This window comes from Protopterus annectens, chromosome 1.part0 (genome assembly GCF_019279795.1).
Source record: "Protopterus annectens isolate FY-2018-M chromosome 1.part0, PAN1.0, whole genome shotgun sequence".
NCBI lineage: Eukaryota > Metazoa > Chordata > Ceratodontiformes > Protopteridae > Protopterus > Protopterus annectens.
In genome coordinates, this window is record NC_056725.1 from 406,516,008 (window position 1) to 406,522,007 (window position 6,000).

At 40.7% G+C, this 6,000-nt stretch overlaps 1 protein-coding gene across 1 annotated transcript in view; it reads left to right on the top strand.

Moving 5' to 3' along the window:
- The window catches only part of GNMT (glycine N-methyltransferase), a 252,808-nt gene that overhangs the window by 47,282 nt on the left and 199,526 nt on the right, over positions 1-6,000 (top strand). The window lies entirely within an intron of this gene.

Sequence of the window (6,000 nt, forward strand, 5' to 3'; positions counted from 1 at the left end):
TGGTGATAGGCAATAGAGATGAGAGATCTTGCTGCCATTTGACAGCTTGTTGTAAATCAGTTAGATAGTTATGAAACCAAGCAAGAGATGTGTGACTGAGTTTTAAGGTGGCAAGCTCAGTAAGGAGTTTCTGGTGGGAGATGGTGTTAAAAGTTTTGGACAGTTCAAGAAAGATAGAGGAAACTAGTTTGCCTTCATTTCTGTGTTGGCTGATAGTATTAGTAAAACTTAGAAGAGCAGTTGTTGTACTGTGATTGATGTGGAAACCATGTTGAGTATTAGACAGGAGATTATTAGGTAACACGTAGTTCATGAGCTGAGTATGTACACATTTTTCTAGTATTTCGGCTAGGGGAGAAAAAATTGCTAAGGATCTATAGTTGGGGAGATCAGTACAGTTCTGTCCTTTATGCAATGGTATAATGTATGATATCTTCCAGAGAAGTGGAATATACTGTTCTGAGATAGCTCGGTTATTCAGAATGGTGATAGGGTAGGAGATGTCATCTGCAGCTAGTTTAAGGAATTCTGTAAGTAGATTATCAGCTGCAAGGGTGGTTGATTTAAGCTTCCTGAGCAGTTTTGTTATGGTGCTGGTTTGAATAGGCTTAAAGAAGAAGGTGTCATTAGTTTCCGTGGCAGGTAAAGAGATAGTTAGTGGAGTTTTATAGCAGTTCTTAGAGAAAGTATGGAATTTCTGAAGCATGAGTTGAATTGTATGGCTATGCTATCATTATTAATAATAGCTGAAGGGGTTAGTGTCGTTATTTAACTGGGCTGAAGGAGATTTTTTATGGTGGACCAAAATTTTTGTGGGTTATTATGGTGTTTCTGTTGAATGTCCATATAGTATTTTGTGTCCAGTTTGACTTGAGTTTAGGCTTTGTTTCTAAGCTGCCGGTACAAATCTAGCTAGGTTATTTGGGTTTTGTTGGTATGCCAATTTTCCCAGGCATACTTAAAGTAGTTTTTTTGGTATGTTTTGTTAACCAAGGTGCATAGTTTGATTTAACTCGTACAGTTCTGCATGAGGCTAATTTATTCAGTAATTTGAGTCCATGGCAGTATATAGGGATAGTGTTTTAAGTGGGTTCAAGTTCCAGTTTCAGAGGATGGAGATAAACGTTTGAGGGTTAAAGACTTTTTTGGTACGAATTATATAGTAGATGGTGTGTCTTGTGGGATGAAGACATTGTCTAATTAGATATTTGGAAGGTGGTCACTAATGCTGTCAGAAAACAGCCTGATTGGGAAGTGTGAGGTGGTTTGTTTGTTAGTTAGGATTCAATTTAGAAAGGATTACATTTTGGTAGCTTTGCCTTCTCTGGTAGCAGATTGAATAACCTTGGTAAAGCCATGCAGGTTAATGAAGTTAGTGGGGTTGTCGGAGTTGCAGGATAACCAGTCAGTGTTAAAGTCACCCATAATTCTGGTTTCTTGTGGAAATGTTAAGAATATGTAGTAGAGAACTTCCTTAGTTGTAAGTATCTGTACTGGTTAGTATCTATAATGGTGAGGTATTTGTTAGGGTTAGGGTTTAGCAAAAAACTATAAAAAAACCCAGCCAAGCTAAAGTCTTCACTGTGTAATACCTTACATTTCCTGTAGTGGAGGCCCATAGAATATATGCAAATGACCTCTTAAAGACATAACGATGTTCTAGTTAAATGACTTTTAAATGCTCATGCCTTTTTACAGACACACACATATCTATCTATATAAACACACACACTCACACACACACACACACACACATATATATATATATATATATATATATATATATATATATATATATATATATACATCTGCCTGTGTCTGTGTGTATATATATATATATAAATATCATGCCTGGATGACAACAAATATGAGGGACATATAAATGAGGAAAAAAAGATTAACTGCACAAATGAGTTACATACAAAAAGACCAAATCACAAAACACTGAAAACATCTCTTCCATTATTAGTAAACCACAGCTACAAAAAATAGATCAAGCATTGTCTGATTCTAGCAGCATACTGTGTAGGGCTGGGGTTAGGGGCATGGGTACTGTTAGTGTTAGCTCATTATGAGTATGGGGGGCCTATATTAGAACATCAAAGTCTTGAAACTTCGAATGTTCTAATATCGACCCCTATTCAGCAAACACTGAAAATAGCGAAGCTGCAGAACACCGAATTTTTTGCTATGGAAAGAATTCGGTTGGCCATTTCTGTGGCTTCGCTATTTTCAGCACTGTGGTGGAAAGTTACAGGTCAGGTTCAGGTAAGTGTGCGATTGTGTGGACGTGAGGGCTAGGGTGCAGGTTAGGTGAGTTAAGGTTAGGGCACAGGTCAGGTAAGTGTGCGATCGTGACGGATGTTAGGTTAGGGCGGGGTAGGTGAGTTAGGGTTAGAGCACGGGTGAGGTGAGTGTGCGATAGTGACGGACCTTAGGGTTAAGGTTTGGGTTAATGTAAGTTGATAGATAATAGTGTATGTACAGTTTAGTGTAGGGTTAGATGTAGGATTTTAAGTGTATGTGTGTGGATTGCTTTTTCCCTGGGAAAAAATTTGCTGTTCTGCATGTTCGATATTTTAAGCATTTGCTGAATAGGGGTCAATATTAGAACATTCAAAGTTTTAAAACTTTGGTGTTCTAATATAGACCCAAGTATGGGTAGTTAGGGGACCTTCACTATATGCAACATCGTAACTCGTGTGCTAACCCTAACCCTAATCCTGCACATTAGATCACTAAAAACCCCTACCTTAAAAGTACCACTGTACAAGGCAATAGGATGCAGAACACAGCACACCAAGTGCAAGCAGCACTAAATCTATCGCCTAACCTAACCCTAACTCACAAACACTCACGCTTTCACACTAATCACTACATAATCTCTTCCATATTTTTCCAACTACCACCTTTTCAATCAAAAGTTAATTTTCTTGCAAACTCCTATTTATTACAGTATGTAAATCTTGCATTCAGACATATTACAGTCACACAAACAAGCATTCACTCATGTGCACTAATTTGTGCATTCATTCTTTTTACAAGCACGCAAACTTGTCAACCAAATGAATATTCAATAATTTTATATATATATATATATATATATATATATATATATATATATATATATATATATATATGTATATATATATATATATATATATATATATATATATATATATATATATATTCTTCTTTTGGCTTTTCCTGGTTAGGGGTCACCACAGCGGATCACCTGTCTGCTCATGATTGGCAGTGGAGTTTTACAGTGTCAAGTTGCCAGCTTAAGGCCAATTTAGAGTATCCAATCCACCTACAGCATGTCTTTGGGATGTGGGACGAAACCTGAGCACCCGGAGGAAACTCACGCGACCACAGGGAGGACATGCAGACTCCGCACAGAAGGCACCCCAGCCGAGGATCGAACAGGAGAACCTCTTTCTGTGAGGCGGCAACGCTAACCGCTGCACCACCGCGGCCGCCCCTTATATATATATATATATATATATATATATATATATATATATATATAAAAATATATATATATAGGTGACTCTATAGTCAGGCACACTGATGTTCCACTCGCTAAACTAAACAAGGAGAAAGTTACTGTCAACTGCCTGTCAGGTGCCAGGATCCACCACATAATGCATGCACTCAGGTCACTCCACAATAATTACCAATATGACACTGTCATTGTCCATGTTGGTGTGGATGACCTGAGATGGACTACATGAAAAGAGACATGGAGGAGCTCTCCGATCTTGTATCCCAGGCAGGTATGACCCTAACCCTGAGTAGCATCCTGCCATCACCCAGAATGATACCACAGTACAAGGACAAAATGATTGACTTCAACAATTGGCTAAGCTTCTGGTGTCATTCTAAGGGGATCCAGTATTTGTCTGCCTAGGACGACATGATCAATAGTCCACGATGCTTTGCCAGAGATGGCTTGCACCTGTCGCCCTTAGGATTCCGGATACTGGCTAAGGCTCTTGCCACCCCTATAGTGCCTTTTTAGGCAAGGTTCAAATGACAAATTCACCACCGTAACAGGTACAAGCAAGCAAAATCTGAGGGTAATGCTACTCAATGCTAGAAGTCTAAACCTCAAAATGCACTCACTCGAGGCACTCTTAAAATGGAGAACATTGACATCTGTGCAGTGACAGAGACCTGGTTCAAAGCTCCAGAGAGCACCCCTGCATTACCAGGCTTCAATTCATACCACACCTTTCGGCCACCTAACCCAGAAAGAAGCACTAAAGGCGGAGGCGTGTCCATATTCATTAAGGATATCCACACCTCCAGGCTAGTTGCACAACATAATGCATCCGAGATTATCCAAGTGCAACTAACTCTGGGCAAGACCGCAATCCAAACTGTAGCTTGCTAAAGACCCCCCACCATGCCCCAGGATTCACACTCCTCATTTCTTGATACACTGGAAAGTATTAGGGTACAACCCAACACCCTAATAATGGGCGATTTCAACTACCCCACCATTAACTGGGAAAACTGCTCATGTACCAACTCTTTTGCTCAACGTTTTCTAGAATTCATAAATTCCAACCCCTTGGATCAACTTATTCACGCCACCAGGGGCAGCAATATCCTAGACCTGGTCATTACCAACATGGGAAACCGGTGGTCCACACCAGAGGTCAATTCCTCGTTGGTCAGATCCGACCACAAGCTAATCAGCCTAGACATCCACATCCCACCCCCAGCCCCAATTAGGGAAACCATCATAAAAAACTTCTCAAAAGCCAACTTCACACTTCTTAAGACAGAAGTGGCAAACTTCATGACACCCATGCAGACGGACAATAGAGGTATGACTGCCGAATCCTACACAAATGCACTTTATAAGCACTTACAAGAGTGCATGGATCATGCTATCCCTAACAGAACCAAGATGTTATCCTCAAAAAAAAGGAAGCCAATCTGGTGGTCCTCTGCCATAAACAAACTCTACAACAGAAGAAAGAAACTGTTGCAAAAAAGAGTAAAATCCCATGACTGGAGGAACTCCCTGGTCAACCTCAGTAAGAAGCTGAGATCCCTCATAAAATCCTCCAAAGCTAGTTACGAAAACAAAATTGCCACTGACTCTAAAGACAACCACAAAGCATTCTATAGCTATGTCAAGAATCTAAATGGGAACACTCAGATCTGCTCTGAGTTACAGCATAATGGCACTAAATATACAGAACCAACTGATATTGCCAACATCCTAGCAGATAGGTTCAGTGCTAACTTTACCCCCCTCTCACCCCCTAGAGGGCCCATCTCTATACTGGAAGAATGAATGCAAAGTTCCTATAATCATGGCTGCACAGGTAAAAAACACACTCTCCAAAGCCAAGAACACAGCATCCATGGGACTTGACAATATCCCAGGCTGCGTTCTACACGAACTACAGAATGAACTGGTACCCTACCTAAGTACCATGTTCAATCATAGCCTCACCTCAGGCTTTGTACCCACTGAATGGCGCACTGCGACAGTTATCCCACTCCACAAAGGGGGAGCCATGACGTACCATGGGAACTACCACCCCATTAGCCTGACGAGCCTGGTCTGCAAGGCCATTGAACGTATCATCATGGAACTCATAAACAAAGACATTGGTAATCTTCAAACTCTGGACCCTACTCAGTTTGGATTTGTAAAAGGCAGATCATGTCTCCTAAACCTGATTTACTTCTTTGAAGCAGTCACCAAAGCCATAGATGAGGGTAAAATAGTTCACACAGCTTATCTAGATCTCGCCAAGGCTTTCGACACCATCCCCACTCTGGAATTATAGGTAAGCTCACTAAACTAGGTATAAATCCCTATGTCACAAGATGGGTTGCCAACTGGCTCATGGACAGAACCCACACTGTGAAAGTAGTGGATTTCAAATCCGACATCAGACCAGTGACAAGTGGAGTACCACAGGGTTCAGTCCTGGGTCCTCTCCTGTTTGGTATCTACTTCTCTGAAGTGCA